Source organism: Hemitrygon akajei, chromosome 18, assembly GCF_048418815.1.
Source record: "Hemitrygon akajei chromosome 18, sHemAka1.3, whole genome shotgun sequence".
Taxonomy (NCBI): domain Eukaryota; kingdom Metazoa; phylum Chordata; class Chondrichthyes; order Myliobatiformes; family Dasyatidae; genus Hemitrygon; species Hemitrygon akajei.
This window is the reverse complement of record NC_133141.1, coordinates 8821727-8840183: the sequence shown is the minus strand read 5'-3', so window position 1 is coordinate 8840183 and position 18457 is coordinate 8821727. Positions and strand designations below refer to the sequence as shown.

The window sequence follows — 18457 nt, the reverse complement described above, 5'->3', positions numbered from 1 at the left end:
GAAAGTTATGTTGCAGCTACATAAAACTTTTAGTTGGGCCACTTGTAGAGTACTATGTGCAGCTCTGATCGTCACTTTAGAGAAAGGATGAAGGCTTTGGAAAGAATATAAAATAAGTTTCACAAGGATGCTGCCTGGATTACAGAGTACCAACTACAAGGAGATGAAATTAATTAATTTATTGATTGAGATACAGCGCGGAATAGGCCCTTCTGGCCCTGCAAGCCGCACCACTCAAAAGCCCCCGAATTAATCATAGCCTAATCATGGGACAACTTACAATGACCAGTTAATCTACTAACCGGTACGTCTTTGGACTGAGAGGAAACTGAAGCACCAAGAGAAAACCCACGCTTTCTACGGGGATGTACAGATTTCTTACATATGATCAACTGAACTCCAGTAGAGCTGTGCTAACCACCATGCTTTTCCCTGGAACATCAGAACCCGAGGGAGTGACCTGATAGAACGATATAAAATTACAATAAGCATAGACTGTCAGAGTCTTCCCCCTGCAACCCACCCCCCCCCCCCACCCAAGAGGCTGGAAATGTTAAATACTAGAGGACATAGCTTTTAAGATGAGAGGAGAAAAGTTTTAAATGATTTATGAGGGTTTTTTCTCTTTTTTAATATAGAAACATAGAAAATCTACAGCACAATACAGGCCCTTTGGCCCACAAAGCTATGCCAAACATGTCCCTACCTTAGAACCATCCAGGAGTCTCTTAAAAGACCCTATCGTTTCCGCCTCTACCACTGCCGCCGGCAGCCCATTCCACATACTCACCACTCTCTGTGTAAAGAATTTTCCCCTGATATCTCCTCTGTACCTACTTCCAAGCACCTTAAAACTATACCCTCTCGTGCTAGTCATTTCAGCCCTGGGAAAAAGCCTCTGACTATCCACACAATCAATGCCTCTCATTATCTTGTACACCTCTCTCAGGTCACCTCTGATAGGTCACAACATGTTTGCTGTTGTGTGCTGGGGCAGCAGGCTGAGGGTAGCAGACACCAACAGAATCAACAAACTCATTTGTAAGGCCAGTGATGTTGTGGGGGTGGAACTGGACTCTCTGACGGTGGTGTCTGAAAAGAGGATGCTGTCCAAGTTGCATGCCGTCTTGGACAATGTCTCCCATCCACTCCATAATGTACTGGTTAGGCACAGGAGTACATTCAGCCAGAGACTCATTCCACCGAGATGCAACACTGAGCATCATAGGAAGTCATTCCTGCCTGTGGCCATCAAACTTTACAACTTCTCCCTTGGAGTGTAAGACACCCTGAGCCAACAGGCTGGTCCTGGACTAATTTCCACTTGGCATTATTTACTTATTATTATTTAATTATTTATGGGTTTATATTGCTTTATTTCTACACTATTCTTGGTTGGTGCGACTGTAATGAAATCCAATTTCCCTCAGGATCAATAAAGTATGTCTATCTGTCTGTCTCTCATCCTCTGTCACTCCAAGGAGAAAAGGCTGAGTTCACTTAATCTATTCTCATAAGGCATGCTCCCCAATCCAGGCAAGATCCTTGTAAATCTCCTCTGCACCCTATGGTTTCCATGTCCTTCCTATAGAGAGGCGACCAGAATTGAGCACAGTACTCCAAGTGGGGTCTGACCAGGGTCCTATATAGCTGCAACATTACCTCTCTGCTCTTAAACTCAATCCCACGGTTGATGAAGGCCAATGCACCATACGCCTTCTTAACCACAGTCAGCCTGCGTAGCAGCTTTGAGTATCCGATGGACTCAGACCCCAAGATCGCTTTGACCCTGCACATTGCCAAGAGTCTTACCATTAATGCTATATTCTGCCATCATATTTGACCTAGCAAAATGAATCACCTCACACTTATCTGGGTTGAACTCCATCTGCCACTTCTCAGCCCAATTTTGCATCCTATCAATGTCCTGTTGTAACCTCTGACAGCCCTCCACACTATCCACAACACCCCCAACCTTTGTGGCATCAGCAAATTTACTCACCCATCCCTCCACTTCCTCATTCAGGTCATTTATAAAATTCACAAAGAGTAGGGGTCCCAGAACAGATCCCTGAGGCACACCACTGGTCACTGACCTCCATGCAGAATACAACCCGTCTACAACCACTCTTTGCCTTCTGTGAGCAAGCCAATTCTGGATCCACAAAGCAAGGACCCCTTGGATCCCATGCCTCCTTACTTTCTCAATAAGCTTTGCATGGGGTACCTTATCAAATGCCTTGCTAAAATACATATACACTACATCTACGGCTCTACCTTCATTAATGTGTTTAGTCACATCCTCAAAAAATTCAATCAGGCTCATAAGGCACAACCTGCCTTTGACAAAGCCATGCTGACTATTCCTAATCATATTATACCTCTCCAAATGTTCACAAATCCTGCCTCTCAGGATCTTCTCCATCAACTTACAACCACTGAAGTAAGACTCACTGGCCTATAATTTTTTGGGCTATCCCTACTCCTTTTCTTGAATAAGGGAACAACATCTGCAACCCTCCAATCCTCCCAAATCTCTCCCGTGCTCATTGATGATGCAAAGATCATTGCCAGAAGCTCAGCCATCTCCTCCCTCGCTTCCCACAGTAGCCTGGGGTACATCCCGTCCAATCCTGGTGACTTATCCAACTTGATGCTTATCCTCTTCCTTAATATTGTTACAAATGTGGAGCAACTCTGATGGGCCAAAGGGTGCAAAGTCGCCCCCTCCTTTTTGAGAATCGCAAAATCGCTATTATTTCGGGTCTGAGACCCAGGAAATGAGAGAGATACACAGCATGTCAGTAATGAGAGAGACACAGGAACAGCAAAGGCAGTTGTTATAGACACCACAGAATACACAAGGTTTGGAATGTCTCCTAACAAACGCGGAACCACTGATTACTGCTATTGTCTCTTGGAGAAGGAATTGTGTATTGAGTACTGTACTATTCATTGAAACCCCTCAGGGGACAACCAGTGTGGTCTGGTTGAGGGATTGCATCATCCCAACCTGAATGGCATCTGAGACCCCGTGAGTGAGGATAAAAGACGGGTCTGGGGAACACCCCTTTAGACACACCAGGAGAAACGTACGAGACCGGTGGGGGGCTTGTGTGTGTGTCCATCCTTGCCTGGGTGACGAGTCCTCCACGGAACGGTCTAGCTAAAGGACAGATACGGATCAAGATTGTAACAAGGAAAGCCAGCAAGTTTTTCTATTTCTCTCTCTCTCTCCAACAATTGCAACACAGCGACAAACAAACAACGGCTGCAGCCTGTATGAACTGAAATGAACTTTAGATTTCCATCGGACAATTCATTATCCCCTAGACAACGATAGAGCTTGTTTCTTATTGATTATTATTAGACTCGCACTTTTAGGGTTAGTATTGACGACGTATATTATCTGTATATTTGTATTGATATTATTTTTGTATATTTTTACTAATAAATACTGTTAAAAATAGTATCATCAGACTCCAACGGACGTCTCTATCTTTGCTGGTAAGTAACCCAGTTACGGGGTTCGCAATAACTTGGGGGCTCGTCCGGGATTTTGATACCAAATTGGAGGGCCAGTAAATCAGGCTTTTAAGTCCAAACTTGGATCTGGTTGCGCAGGTAACCAGACGGGAAACCAGCAAAGATGGACGTAGACGAATTTATAAAAAAAACCCGACTCCGGAGGCGCTAGAGGCTGCCACAAAGTCGGACCTGATAAATATTGTGAAAGGACTAAATCTCGCAGAGGTGAGGTTGTCAATGAAAAAGGAGGGCCATAACTCAGTATTATATTGAGAAGAATGTGTTTTCGGCTGAGGTATTGGAAAATATCCCTGAAAAGGTACCAGCTAGTGGGACGGCTCAGTGAGAGTTGGAGAAATTGAGGCTGGACGCGGAACAGAGGAAAAGGGAGTATGAGCTCCAGCTAAAGGAGTTAGAGGTGAAAAGGGAGAAGGAAAGAGCTGAAAAACAGAGGGAGCATGAAATTAAGTTAAAACAGCTGGAAGCAGCTGAAAAGGAGAAGGAAAGAGCTGAAACACAGAGGGAGTATGAGGAGAAGGAGAAACAGAGGCAACATGAGCGGGACATGGAGAAGTTAAGGCAAGAGTGAAGAGCTCAAGGGTCAGACCGAGAGGAGCGGTTTAATGTTAGTAGGGAGTTTAGGTTAGTATCTCCGTTCGAGGAGACGGATGTTGATAGTTATTTCTTGCATTTTGAAAAGGTGGCAGTGAATCAGAAGTGGCCCAGAGATCAGTGGGTGGCGTTGTTACAAAGTGTGTTAAAAGGGAAGGCACAACGGGCATATGCGGCGTTGCCGGTGGATGAGGAGGAGTATGAGAATTATGAGGAAGTAAAACAGGCCATTCTTCGGGCCTACAAATTGGTACCTGAGGCCTATAGACAAAAGTTCAGAAATTTAAAGAAAGTGTGGAATCAGACGTATGCAGACTTTGCCTATGAGAAGGGTGTGCTCTTGGATCGCTGGTGTGCAGCAGAAATGGTGGAAGAAGATTTTCGGTGTTTAAGGGAGTTAATTCTGATCGAGGAATTTAAAGGTTGTGTTTCGGATGATATCCGGATGTATTTGAACGAGAAGCCGAATAAGTCCATATCCGAATTTGCCAGGTTCGCAGATGAATATGCCCTAACCCACAAGACAAAGTTTTCCTCGAATAAGAGTTACCAGAAAGACCGTAGGAATGGTAGAGAAAGCCCGCCGGCTGAGGCAGAGATTCAGCCGGGAGCTAGTGGTAAAAATAAGGAGGAAGAAAGGCAAGATGGCAGGAGGGGTCCTGGCTTGACCTGTTTTAATTGTGGAAAGGTGGGTCATATTGCATCTAAGTGTTTTGCTCCAAGGAAGGAGACCAGAAAAGGGAAAGCAGCAGTCCCTACAGGGTGTATTGTGTTGATCAGTAAATCGCCGAGAAAGCCCCAGGTAGATAGAATACGAGAGGGGCGTGAGAAATTTATTTCAGCAGGGACCGTGTCTGTGAAAAAGGGAGGAACACCAGTTCCAGTGCGGAGAGTAACCCAGTTACGGGGTTCGTAACAATATCTACATGCTCAAGCTTTTCAGTCTGCTGCAGGTCATCCCTACAATTGCCAAGATCCTTTTCCGTACTGAATACTGAATCAAAGTATTCATAAAGTACCTCTGCTACCTCCTCTGGTTCCATATACACTTTTCCACTGTCACACTTGATTGGTCCTATTCTCTCACATCTCATCCTCTTGCTCTTTAGATACTTGTAGAATGCCTTGGGGGTTTTCTTAATCTTGTCCACCAAGTCCTTCTCATGGCTCCTTCTGGCTCTCCTAATTTCATTCTTAAGATCCTTCCTGTTAGCCTTATAATCTTCTAGATTCCTATCATTATCTAGTTTTTTGAACCTTTTGTAAGCTCTTCTTTTCTTCTTGACTAGATTTCCAACAGCCTTTGTACACCAATAGTTCCTGCACCCTACCATTCTTTCCATGTCTCATTGGAAAGTGCCTACTCAGAACCCCACGCAAATATCCCCTGAACATTTGCCACATTTCTTCTGTGCGTTTTCCTGAGAACATCTGTTCCCAATTTATGTTTTTTATAATTTATATATGCAGAATGATAGGAGCCTCCATCAGAGGAGGTGTTGAAATAGATATAACAACATTGCTTCAGTGACATGTACAGAGACACATGAACAGACATGGAATTGAGGGACAGAGACCATGTGCAGCTCTATTTAGCATCAAGGTTGGTATAGACATTGTGGGCTGATGGGGTCTGTTCCTGTGCTCTACTGCTTTATGTTCTAATACAAATGGTATGGGACAGAAGATGAGAGGAGGACTTGGGAGTGTGAAGATTCAAAACGTTCATCGATTGCCTTTCATTTGATACGTCTCCACTACTGCTCCCAAACATGACACTAAAACTTCCCATTCCCAATCCAAATTCTACAACCACAAAGCCTGGGCCATGATAGAGGACCTCATCTCCACGACCACACCACAGTACTTACCTGCACATGCCATCCCACATCCCACCTTCCAAGCTTATTTGCAGGCACTAAAATATGACCTGATCTTGCTTGCAGAGCATCTTCCAATGACTCAGACATTGCCTACAGCCCAGTCTCACCCACACCTCCGCATCTTTGCTCACAAAGCACTGAACTTCATCCCATTCTACCCTTCTCACCTATCAACCCCTGGCTACAATCCTTTGTCTGTAGCCACCAGCTCCCCATTTCCCCGCATCTTGCAGCCCAATCACAAGTAGAACGTTTTCAATCACTAAGACACCAACTACCTTATCAGTAGCTAGTTTCAGGAATAAGTAAAACAAGTCCATAATCAGAACCAGACTACAATCATCCAGTAGTTTTAAATAAGTCTACTAGAATTTCTAGGCCACCATACCTTAACAAGAGAATTCCTTTCGTAATGTATGTTATTATTTTCTTATTCCTTAAGTTGGTTCCTTGTTGTAAATTCTATGTAACCAGTCATTTTCTTAGGCTCATGGTAGGAATAAAAAAAATTGCACCACTATGTAAAAGTTCATAGCTTTTTTGATTTAAATGAAATTGTTTAGTTATGTCCAGATAATAAATCTTCAGATCAGACTTCCCTGTTTTTATGGCTACATTGATCTCTTCTATCAATATAACAATATGAAAGCAATGTGCTAAAACCATAAATTATACAATAAAATTTTGTGAACTCTTCTGTTCAAAAGGGTCTACAAACTAACACAGCTCATAGCTCCAAAGTCATTTATTTTCTTTTGATCGGTATAAGGTATCTCACACGATGTAGATACAACTCAACTTACTCAAGTAAAGCTCTTTTTGAGTAAACACTATAATTTAAACTTAATTGTTTCACCTCTTTATAGATGTAGTGACATTTACTCTGACAAGATAGGAACTCTGAACAATATAATTATAACCTCGCAAAGGCATATTATTATGTTGTTATACAGTTGTTGAATGTTTTTACCTTAACGGCATTAAAAGCTCAACATCAATAAATGAACTTCTACATACAGCCCTGGGCAGTTATTTGGACCTAAATGGCTGTGTATCACTTTATCTTCAATTTTAAAAAAATTAGAAAGCATTCATAAGCAAGATAACCCTGTTTGTTCATGAGTTATAATTATTTACAAATTTTACAATGTAAGCATGAGGAGAAAACAAATATGATATCAATATAGAATTGATCATTTTTTTGGTCAGTCATGCCAAGTATCTGTGAAATGTTAACCTCCAGGACTGATTGATGGGGATTCATTGATGGTAATATAACCAAAAATCATGGTTTAAGTACATCATGGAGGTAGTCATTACACGGCACTTGCGCAGTACAAATATTCTTCACCGCTTGTCAACCCATCCACAATTGATTTCTAGGTCTTCATGCCCAAGACCATCGGTGAATTGCTAATAAAAATTAACATCATGAAATCAGTGAAAACTCCTGCCTCATTTGGCATTGGATGCTGCCCTGAAGAACTCCTCAGCTCCAGACAGTACACTTGGCCTCCATTGTAGGTTGGCATGACTCTAGCCAATAGGCAACTTCCAGCATCCTCATCCCAAACCCTGAGCATTACAAGCATGAACAGTACCAGGGTAATGTAATGCAGTTTTTCCCAACTTCAAGTATGTGGAAAGGCTACATGGGTTTGTAAGGCTTAAAAAATTTAAACAAATAAAAAGTTCACAAAAGTAATACAAAATGAAAATAAATTCAATACTCTAAACTGGGGACATTTCCTGTAATATTAGATAAATTCATGTACAAATGCAAATCTAACAAGGATGGGAATGGCACTTCTCGGAAGCAAACAAGTGTAATGACTAATCAGGTTTGCAGTGACTAAAGGATTAGTTAAAAATACAGCTTTTCCAACATAATTTGTATTGATCTAAAATGTAATTGAAAACCAAATACATTTCATTGCAACAAACTTACATAATTATCCAGAGATAGCAAGAATGCTCACGTTAAGATGTAGGTCCTAGAGGCTAGAGCACAAAAATCTAGACTCCAGCTGCTTTTTTTTAAAAGTAGATATGAAATTAGGTAGATTCTATCCACCCTTTCAGATGCAGGTATCAAATTAAAATCATGTGACCCAATTCTGAAGAGGAACATGGAATTACTGTAGTCAAAATAAAGTCTGAAGCCAAGATTTTTTTTCAATTGAACACTTCTTGGGATACCTGGACATATAAGGCAAAACCAACCAATGCTCCTAATCCCTCTGGTAGTCAATTTAAATTATTAACCAGCTTTTGAAAGGTCTACTCGTCACTTATTATTTGCTATAAATAGTTATTATCAACCTCCTCTGGAATTTATTATAGGTAACAAGGTAGAAAGGGCTAGAAAAATAACATTTGGGGAACCTTCCCTCTTTCTTATAGAAACATATAACATTATGAAAGGGATAGAAAAGATAAGAGGCAGTAAAGTTGTTTCCACTGGTAGGTGAGACTAAAACTAGGGGACATAGCCTCTAGATTCAGGGGAGTAGATTTAGGATGGAGGTGAGGAGGAACTGCTATTCCCAGAGAGTGGTGAAACTGTGGAATTCTCTGCCCAATGAAGCAGTGGAGGCCACCTCAGTGCATTTATTTAAGACAAGGTTGGATAGATTTTTGCATAGTAGGGGAATTAAAGGTTATAGGGGAAAGGTAGATAGGTCCATCGCCAGATCAGCCATGATTTAATTGAATGGCAGAGCAAGCTCGATGGGCCAGATGGCCTACTCCTGCTCCTATTTCTTATGTTCTTAAAGTTCCCACTGAAATTTGCAATGCAAGGTTAAATGGCAATGTTAAAGAAAACATCCTGTTGGTCCCCATAAACATATCATTTCCCAATCAGTGGCAATGTTACTATTTTGTATCATGCTTGCAATAAACCAAGGTTTTCCTTTTTAGAAAACAGAACATTCTTGTCTTGATGCAGAATACTCTTTCTGGTCCCTTCATCATCTTAATTGGTTCTTTCTGGCTGACCAACACACAATGATCTTGTGAATTATTCAATTAGATCATTGATAATTATTTGATTAAATGTAAAGGGCAATTTCAATAGCAGCTTTTGAAATCAATACATCCAATGTTCCTCTAGTGTCTGCAGCTGGTCTGTTAGTAGGCTGTTCCCTTTCACTTGAAGAGCTGTCGGAGCTGGAAAACCAGGTCTTGCTCTTGATGAAAGGCTTCAGACGCTGTATTCTGAAGCCACTGTATTGATTGAGGCAGCAACATTGAGAGAAGCATTGCTGATCTGACAGAGGGTGGGATGTAGAAAGAGAGGAAACAATGTCATTTTCCACATTGGGAATGAATGCCTCTGGGCATCAGGCAGTTCTGCAGTACAGAATACATGTCATGCATGTCAAGACCTATTCAGACCACAAGGTTTGACCCACAAGATCTCAGGAGAGGTTTGTATCTGTCTCGTCCATCAGCACTCATTGCTCGTGGTCCTCAAGCATCCCGTTAACATTGCTTCAATAAATAGGTTTCATTTGAGTGATCAAGTAGAAGATGGCTCTAGACCAGTGGTTCCTAACCTTTTTTTGGCCATGCCCCACCTAATCAACTCTAAAATCCTGATGCCCCCTGTGGTGATATATAATTCTTATTATTCAAAAAGTGAACTCCTATTCACCTGGAGGAAGCCTAAAAGACCATTAACTTGGTTTAAACAAGCTTCCAAAGAACATGGCATTCATGAAAGAGAAAAATAAAAGAACCAAAGGACTGTTAAAGTTCTGAGGAAGAAATTACTAAGAAATTGTAAAAAAAAAGAACAATAAGTGATATTAAAATAATAATAATAAATAAATAAAACAATGCCGATTCGTTTCTACAGCATACAACGACAGATACACCATTTAAAAGAGATGACGCAATGTACACACCTTCACACCACCAAGAACCGAAAGCTACTGCAAAAAGCAGCATTGGCGCGACCTCGTACGAGTTTCTTACGCATTTGGACTTGTTCATTCGTTCCTTCCTACATCAGTCAATTCATTAATTTAATTATGAAAGCCATTTGATGGTTGTAATGATGGTGATACACTATATATACAGTATATATAATTACGCATGTACATACACACAAGTATTTTTATGTATGCATACTGTATATACACATATGTATTAACTCGCACACACACTCATACTCACACAGACTTACCAGAAAAAATTCACTGTTAATAACTCATTCTCGAATTGCCCCCCTTAAAAATCAAATTACCCCCCTAATGGCGTACGCCCCACGTTGGGAACCACTGCTCTAGACTATGAAATGCAAATACACAGCACATAGCCTGCCTCGTGGTTCAAATTCACACTGGAGTATTGTGTGCAGTTTTGGTCTCCTTATTTTAGAAAGGATATACTGACTTTGGATAGGCTTCAGAGAAGATTCATGAGAATGACTCCAAGAATGAAAGGGTTACCATATGAAGAATGTCTGGCAGCTATTGGGCTGTATTCTCTGGAGTTCAGGAGAATGAGGGGGGATCTCATAGAAACATTCCGAATGTTAAAAGGCCTGAACAGATTAGATACGACAAGGTTATTTCCCATGGTAGGGGAGTCTAGGACAAGAGCGCACAACTTCAGGACTGAAGGACATCCATTAAGAGCTGAGATGCGGAGAAATTACTTTAGTCAGATGGTGGTAAATCTGTGGAATTTGTTGCTAAGAGTGGCTGTGGAGGCCAAGTCCAGATATGGCTAACATGTCCTGCATTCTTCATATTTCTTTTGCAGATTGGTTCTGCTCTGCTGCACAATTGACCATTGTCATTTATCAGTGGAAATTGTGAAATTTTTCATTGGTGCGAGAAAAGTGAAACAGCTTTTTATCTGAATGGTGACAGATTGCAGAACTCCAAAATGCAAAGGGATCTGGATGGCCTCGTGTACAGTTTCTTACAGGCTAGGATGCAGGCAGCAAACAATTAGGAAAACTAACGATGCTACTGTTTACAGTTTGGCAAATTGAATATAAATTTAAAGAGTGATCATGAAGTTCCGGTAGCCTGTCACTTTAATTTACCATACCACTCTGACCTTTGTCTGTAGCTCCTTGTACTGTTACAATGAGGCATGGCACATCACCTGCAGAAAACTTCATCTTTCATCTGGGCACACTACAATCTGCAGGACAATATAATAATAGGCAAATTTGATAGATGTGCACTCTCTTTCTGTTTGTATCAGAAAGAGTTGTTTCTGTCTACCATCATTTTGACTCAGTCTATAGAATACTCTTCCTCGAAGTTGAGCAGAAGTAGGGTAGATTATTCAGCACAAAAACAGGTCCTCCAGCCCAAGTCATCCACGCTGACCTATCTAAACTAATCTTATTTGACAGCATTTGGTCCACATCCTTCAAAACTTCTCCTATCTACATACCTGCCTCAATGTGTTTTTTTAATACTTATATATATGACAAATAAAGCTTAATCTTGGCACTATCATTAGCTTCTCATATATCCATTATCCTCTGTAGAAAAACTTATCCTTCAGATCCCCGAAATAATATTTGATAAACATGAGTTTAGAAGTATCCTCCGGCAAGTCAGAACAGTTAAGTTACAATCAAATAAATCATGAACTTATTAAATGACCAAGCTGGCCCAGTGCCTACTCCTGTTCCTAATTCATACATTCATTGCTATGTTCTTGACAGAAAACTATCCAAACCCAGCAAAACCTCTTTAATCTGGAGAAGACAGACAAATTCTTGAATAGCCCCTATCCAGGAGCACATAGCTTTCACAAGAATTGGCCATCACGGCGGCATAGCGGCAATGCTATTACAGCTAATTGGGCATCAGAGTTCGGAGTTCAATTCGAGCATCATCTGCAAGTAAGTGAGGGAGGGAGTGATGAATGGATGGATAACACAAGTACTTATGATCTAAAAGCCAAAGTGAAACTGTAAAGTGACTGAGGCTGGGAATTAAGTATTCCAGGAAGCTTAAATTATATAAGAGATAGGCAAAATGGAAAGAAGAGAGTGGTGGCCCTGATTAAAAAAGTGTTAAAGACATTGGAGAGAGAAAAATTTTAATTCGGAAAATCAAGTTGTAGAATCAGTTCAGGTAGAGTAAGAAACAGCAATGGAAGAAGACACAGAGTCTACAGACATTTCCCACCAAATGACAGTAATGTAGGACATGCTACAAATTAGGTGCATGTTATAAGTGTAATATTGTGAGTACTACATGAATCTTTAAGCAAAATGTTGACTGACCTTTCTACATCAGCATGCTCAGATCAAGGGGATGCAGGCTATTTTACTTCTAGTATTGTGCAATGAGAAAGGAATAATTAATATATAGTTGTTAAGTACTTGGGGATTAGAATAATATGTTGGAATTTTAAATCAGGTGCTAGAATTCTAAACACAGGAAACTAAGACAACAAGAGATGTGCATTGGCTATGATAGACTGAGAAACCGCATTGCAAATTAAAACAGTGAATAAGTAATTGCTAATATATAAATAATTAGTACACCGCTTATAAGTGATAAATATACTTGTGGCTTTAAAAGGAAAAGTCACCCAGTCTTTGCTATAAGGAAACATTAAATGTAGTACCAGTTGAAAAAAAAGGCTTGAAATGTTGCCAGGAAATGATGAGGAAAAGCAAAATATGCAAATAATCAATAATGAAAGAAAACAGGCTGCTATCTTCCTTTAACATGCAAATAGACAGTGGCTAGCCAAAATCAATGTGGGTCCCTTATAGACAGAGACAACAGAAATAATATTGGGGAACAAAAGGCACCTACTTCTGGGTGAAATAATTTCTTCTCACCTGTCCTGAATGGCCAATCCCTTTTTCTTGAGACTATGATCTTGTGTTGAACCTATCAAATGAAAGGGGACACAAGCCTAATTTACTTGCAGCACAAAACAGAAGTGTCTCCTCCCCTCACAGCAAACCTTCAGGATTCAATTCTTATTGCAAATATATCATTCCTTGGTGCTGTTTCATGAGGGACCTTTTTAATTGTAGCAAGACATCTTTAAACATGTACTCAAATCCTTGTGCAACAAAATCCAGACTTCTCATACATGTTTCTCTATCCCAGCTATATTTAAGATATTTGAGGTAAGCTGATGCCCCCTCCAATATCCTCTACATCTTTATCTACCTGGAGCCAACTGTCTACGTACCACCTGCAGCCTCCACCCATTTTCTTCTGCCATCTTGGTGACACTATCTGATACACAACAATGCTAGCCACACAATGCAGCTGCCTCTTTCTCTGCCTCTATTCTCATGTTCCTTTACTTACTCCTGCTCATCTTCCTCTGTGCTGTGGTTGAATGAGAGTTGTGGGAGGGTAGGAGTGAAAAAATTGTTCTTTCAGTATATCCTGCAATGTGAATCATAATATCAGTGAATAAAAACTATGTGTATGATGTGGGTGATAGATTAACATGTATTATTCATCACATATTTGAAAATGGACTGCACTGATGAAGAGTGGGCACAAAATGTGCTCCCCACAGTGATTTTTAGCCTCCTCAGCTTGGCTCTTGTTTGAATTGAAGTCTTCCCTATGCCTAGGAGAATGACAAACCTCTCCTTTAGCCTGGAATTTGCCAGTGTGCGAGGAGCCTCCCCTCCCATCTTACTGGTGAACTTCCTACTCTTCACATCGCGACCTGAAATATAGAAAGAAAACATACTGTCTTGAAAAATACTAACCTTTTGCATTCTTGGTGTTTGCATGTGTGGCTGGGTGAACCTTGGCAAAGGTTGGACTCTTTAAAAAAAAGGTGTAGATAGAAGAGTGTATGTGGAGAGGATGTTTCTAATAGAGGGAGAATCTTGGACCGGGGGCACAACCTCAGGATAGAAGGCTGTTCCTTTAGAACAGAGGTGAAGAGGAATTTCTTTAGCCAGGAGGTGGTGAATCTGTGGAACACAGTGCCACAGGCGGCTGTGGAGGCCAAGCCACTGGGTATATCTAAACCGGAGACTGATTGGTTCTTGATAAGTAAGGATGTCAAGGGTTACAGGGAGAAGATAGGAGATTGAGGTTGAGAGGAAAAATAAATCAGCCATGATCGAACGGTGGAGCAGACCCCTTGGGCCAAGTAGGCCAATTCTGCTCCTATGTCTTATGATCTATGTGTGGGTGGAGGCAGCCTGAACAACTTCAGCTCTGGTGTCCAATATCAAATGTAAAGTTTCTCAGTTATTTGCATATTCCTCCTCTTACATACCTTTAGAAATAAATAGATATAGGTACTTCATGCATTTGGTATAATGAAAACCAAAGCAGCTTTTTAGCATGCAAAAGATATATGCAAAAGTGTTCAAACTGAGATAAGAATCTCAGGATTATAATTCGCTGAAGGCATAAAACCACTGAGAATGGCAGTAGGAAAACAAGCTCATTTTACTGGTCATCCCAGACAATTCTTAGATACCTCAGACCAAATTTTGGGTATTACACACCCAGCAAAATGCCTCCTAATTTCACATACATTTTCTTCTGCTGTCTGGCAAACGCTTGTAATAGCCATTTGAAAGGCTACAGACAATAATTGACACCCACAAGACTATGCTCTATTTCAAAATTGGCAACTGAGATGTCCCAAATTTGCTGATGAACATAGATGAACATAAATGTTATTTATAACAAAAAAACCTGATTCAACCAATCATATTTCTATCAACTTTGCCAGCTGGGTGACACAACAGCATAACACTATTGCAGTGCCAGTGAACCAGGTTCAACTGTCCCACTGTCTGCAAAGAGTTTGTGCATTCTCCCTGTGGCCATGTGATTTTCCTCTGGGTGCTCCAGTTTCCTCCCACATTCCAAAGACATTCGGGTTAGGGTCAGGGTTACCATGTTGTGAGCATGCTATGTTGGCACCAGAAGCTTGGTGACACTTGTGGGCTGCTCCCAGCACAACCTCGAACTATGTTGGCCATTGACGCAAATGATGCATTTCACGATATGTTCTGATGTACATGTGACAAATAAAGTTAATCTTTAAATCTTTAATCTCTTTAAAGCTTTGATACCCAATGTATAATTACTGTCTAACAGCTTATTTTAAGATGCATCCATCAAAAACATATTTCTGCATTTCTGAAAGTCGAGTTAAACTTTTAAAAAAATTATGCTTCAAAATAATTGCATGAAAACTCTGCTGCTAGCAATGTCTCGATACAACAGTTTATTCAAAGGAAATATTATAAATAAATGTGATGAGGCTACATCTGGTTGCTTTGGAGGCTACGCCTGAAAAATCCCAAAAAGGGAAAGCTGCCTACAAATCTCAATGTAATTGTGAGATGTTGAAATGTTAAAAACCTAAGTTCCCTACTTAAAATATAAATATGAAGTAAAAATAATCAATAAAAGGCAGAACTTGTATTGATCTTTTTAATATTCAAAGGTATGTTTTGGCGATGCCCAGCATACAATATCTTGAACGTACAAGTGAATGCATAAAAATCAAACTGTTTTTTTAAATTACCAAATGCAGAGTAATTTAGAGAGATGACTTTGGAAGCTCCCATGTTCACCATCTCAAAACTTGTGAAGCGTAATATGGCATTTGATTGCAAACCAAAGAACACAAGAAAATAGGAGTAGGCCACTTAAACCTACCCACACATTCAATATGATCATGGCTGATCTGTGATGGCCTCAACTCCTCTACTATGCAAATTCTCTACAATCTTAATTCCTTGATCTTTCATATATTTATCTCTTTGTATCTTAAATATATCTAATGATCTGGCCTCCATCACTCTCAGGGCAGAGAATTCCAAAGATTCAGTGCCCTCAAAGGGAATAGGATAAATGCACCAAAATACCCTAGACCTGGCAAGTTCAGAACAACCACTGCTTCTATTAAAATTTACAATGTCAAAACACCATAAACAATATTGATTTAGTACAAAACATACTGCATCTGTGAGGAAACCATTTAAAAATGTCACCCGTCATTTACCCGCAAGCCATTCTCTCAACAACTATTCTTAAACAAAGTCTAAACTCCGAAGGTTTACATTTACCCAAAGCTAAGATTGCCAAAATGAAAGCTTCAGCAAACTTAAAATGAAACTGCCAATACTTTCCCAATTAAACCTCACTTGGCAGCCATGCCAAAATCCTGTTACACAAGCAAGGAAAAAAAATCAAGTGTTCACTCAGTAACTCTACAATTAACAATGGCTACAGTCTTCATTTACATATAGATAGGATATAGAAATATCCATTATGAAAAAGATACACTGTATACAATGGGAACTTATTTGAATAATGCAGTTTCCCCACAGTCATGGGTCAAAAAAATTTGACCGAGCATGAGACATCCTTGTAAACTTGCTACCAATGGGTTGGTGTCATTTCCAGTGAATTCCTCTTTTTGGAGTACATGTAGCCCCCATTTTTCGAACGTTCACTTTACGACAGATCACCATTACAAAAGACCTACATTAGTACTTGCTTGCGTTAACCAAAGAGGATTTTCGCTTTTACGAAAAAAAGACGCCTGCTTTATACATGTGTTTACCCTGAGAAAGACTACCATGACCGTGAAGCGTTGTATGCACGTGTGTACGTGCATACGCATGTACGTATGTATGTGTGAACATGCGCAGGTGTGTATGTGCACGTGTGTACGTGCCAACTTTTTTCTTCTCCAAATGGATTTTGGCTCGCTGTGTTCCCAATTTTGATAAGTGAAACTACACCGTACATACAATATTTCTACTTTGTATAGGCTGTATATTTATATCATTCCTGCTTTTACTATATGTTAGTGTTATTTTAGGTTCTATGTGTTATTTGGTATGATTTGGTAGGTTATTTTTGGGTCTGGGAATGCTCACAAATTTTTCCCATATAAATTAACGGTAATTGCTTCTTTGCTTTATGACATCTCGGCTTACAAACGGTTTCATAGGAACGCTCTACATTTGGATAGCGGGGGGAAACCTGTAATGCACAGTAAACTGTCCGGAAGGCACCAATCAATAGTAGACCAAAGACAATGAAGCCCAGGTTCCCTTTCAGCAACACCAAATTGGTATTGGCATCTTCCCAATAGTCATTCCATAGTGCCATATCCAGTCCAATCTTTTCACTTTACAATCACCCATAAATGATGGTCACTTCTCCTCTCCTTCCATCAGGATCCTCTCCATAAATGCTAGTGTTTATTACTATCTCTTTTCATCCCATACAAGCCAGGGCTAGTCTAAGGCTAGTCTTCCCCTTTTCCCTACTATTCCAATCTTTTCTCTCTCTACTGCGTTATTCTCCCTCCTTCCCCCCCACAAAAACAAGCTCTCCACAATTGCTTCTCTAACAACCATGCCCCTCCCCAATCTAGTCAGTCTCATATCTGAAAGTCCACCACCCCATTTATTCCCCAAACCCTCCTAGACATCCCATCATTCTAAATCAAGATCAGTAACAGAAGAAAGGAAAACGATAAGCAGAATTATAATTGATATAGGGCTATATCAACTTCCGGTCAAAATGGTGCCTGCGTACAATGCTCCTTCAGTCAACTTCTTCTGGATAGATCATGAAACCATATATTTCACTTCTTTTATGTCTTTTATGTTTGTTTTTCATCTTGGATGTGATTCTGGAGCTTTTGGAGCCTGTGATTTGAGTGCTTATGTGTTCCTGCACTCTGCAGTCTCTGAGAGGATTCCAGAAGGCAGAGGCAGCGTGAGTGAACCTCATGGGGAGAAGACTATGGGACAAGGCACGAGCTGATGTTCGACTCCATTTCACCAATTAAAGTTTCCAATCGATTAAAGCGACAAGGGAGATTGAAACATCGAGGCGAGTGTGGAGAGTGAGCGCCAGCTGCCTGTCACACTGCTACCAAAATAGGGGAGAGCCTGCCGCTGTGCCCAGAGAATGTTACCCAGGTTTTCTGCATTTTGGATATGGACTTAGACTATAAAATGTTTTTCAGTCTTAATAGTTTTTTATATTCTGTGTTTTTCGCCTGATCTTTCTCACTTTTTTTGTGTGCGGGGAGGGGATTTGGGCATTGATGTACCTGTTCCATTTTTATTTGGTTTTTTTGCGGAGAGGTGGGATTTGTAGGTTGTTGATCATGTTGCCTTTCTTTTCTTTCTTGGTTTCATGGCTACCTCGAAAAGAAGAATTTCAGAGTTATATAGTTTGATAAGTGAACCTTTGAACCTTTGTATGTTTTAATTTCAATACCTCAGTTTCAAATGCACTTGGATAATAAAGTTGCTAAAAAATATGGTGACTTATTGTGGTTATATTTAATGTGAGAAGTTTCAGCAGGCCTCCAGAACAGCAACACATACTTAACAGCCCACTTCAACACAATAGCATTATATAAATATTTAATCTTTACAAGAGCCAGAAGACCCAGAGAAATAAACA

The 18457-nt window shown here is 40.3% G+C and overlaps 1 protein-coding gene across 6 annotated transcripts in view; it reads right to left on the bottom strand.

Annotated features, from left to right (window-relative positions):
* LOC140741057 (protein TANC2-like) overlaps window positions 1-18457 on the bottom strand; it is a 712173-nt gene that overhangs the window by 618025 nt on the left and 75691 nt on the right. Inside the window, exon 2 of one of the 6 annotated variants that reach the window (XM_073070734.1) lies at window positions 12856-12907. The exons of the other annotated variants lie outside the window; for them this stretch is intronic. The gene's annotated coding sequence lies outside the window, so the exon portion shown is untranslated. The remainder of the gene's footprint in view (window positions 1-12855; window positions 12908-18457) is intronic. 6 annotated transcript variants of the gene reach the window in all.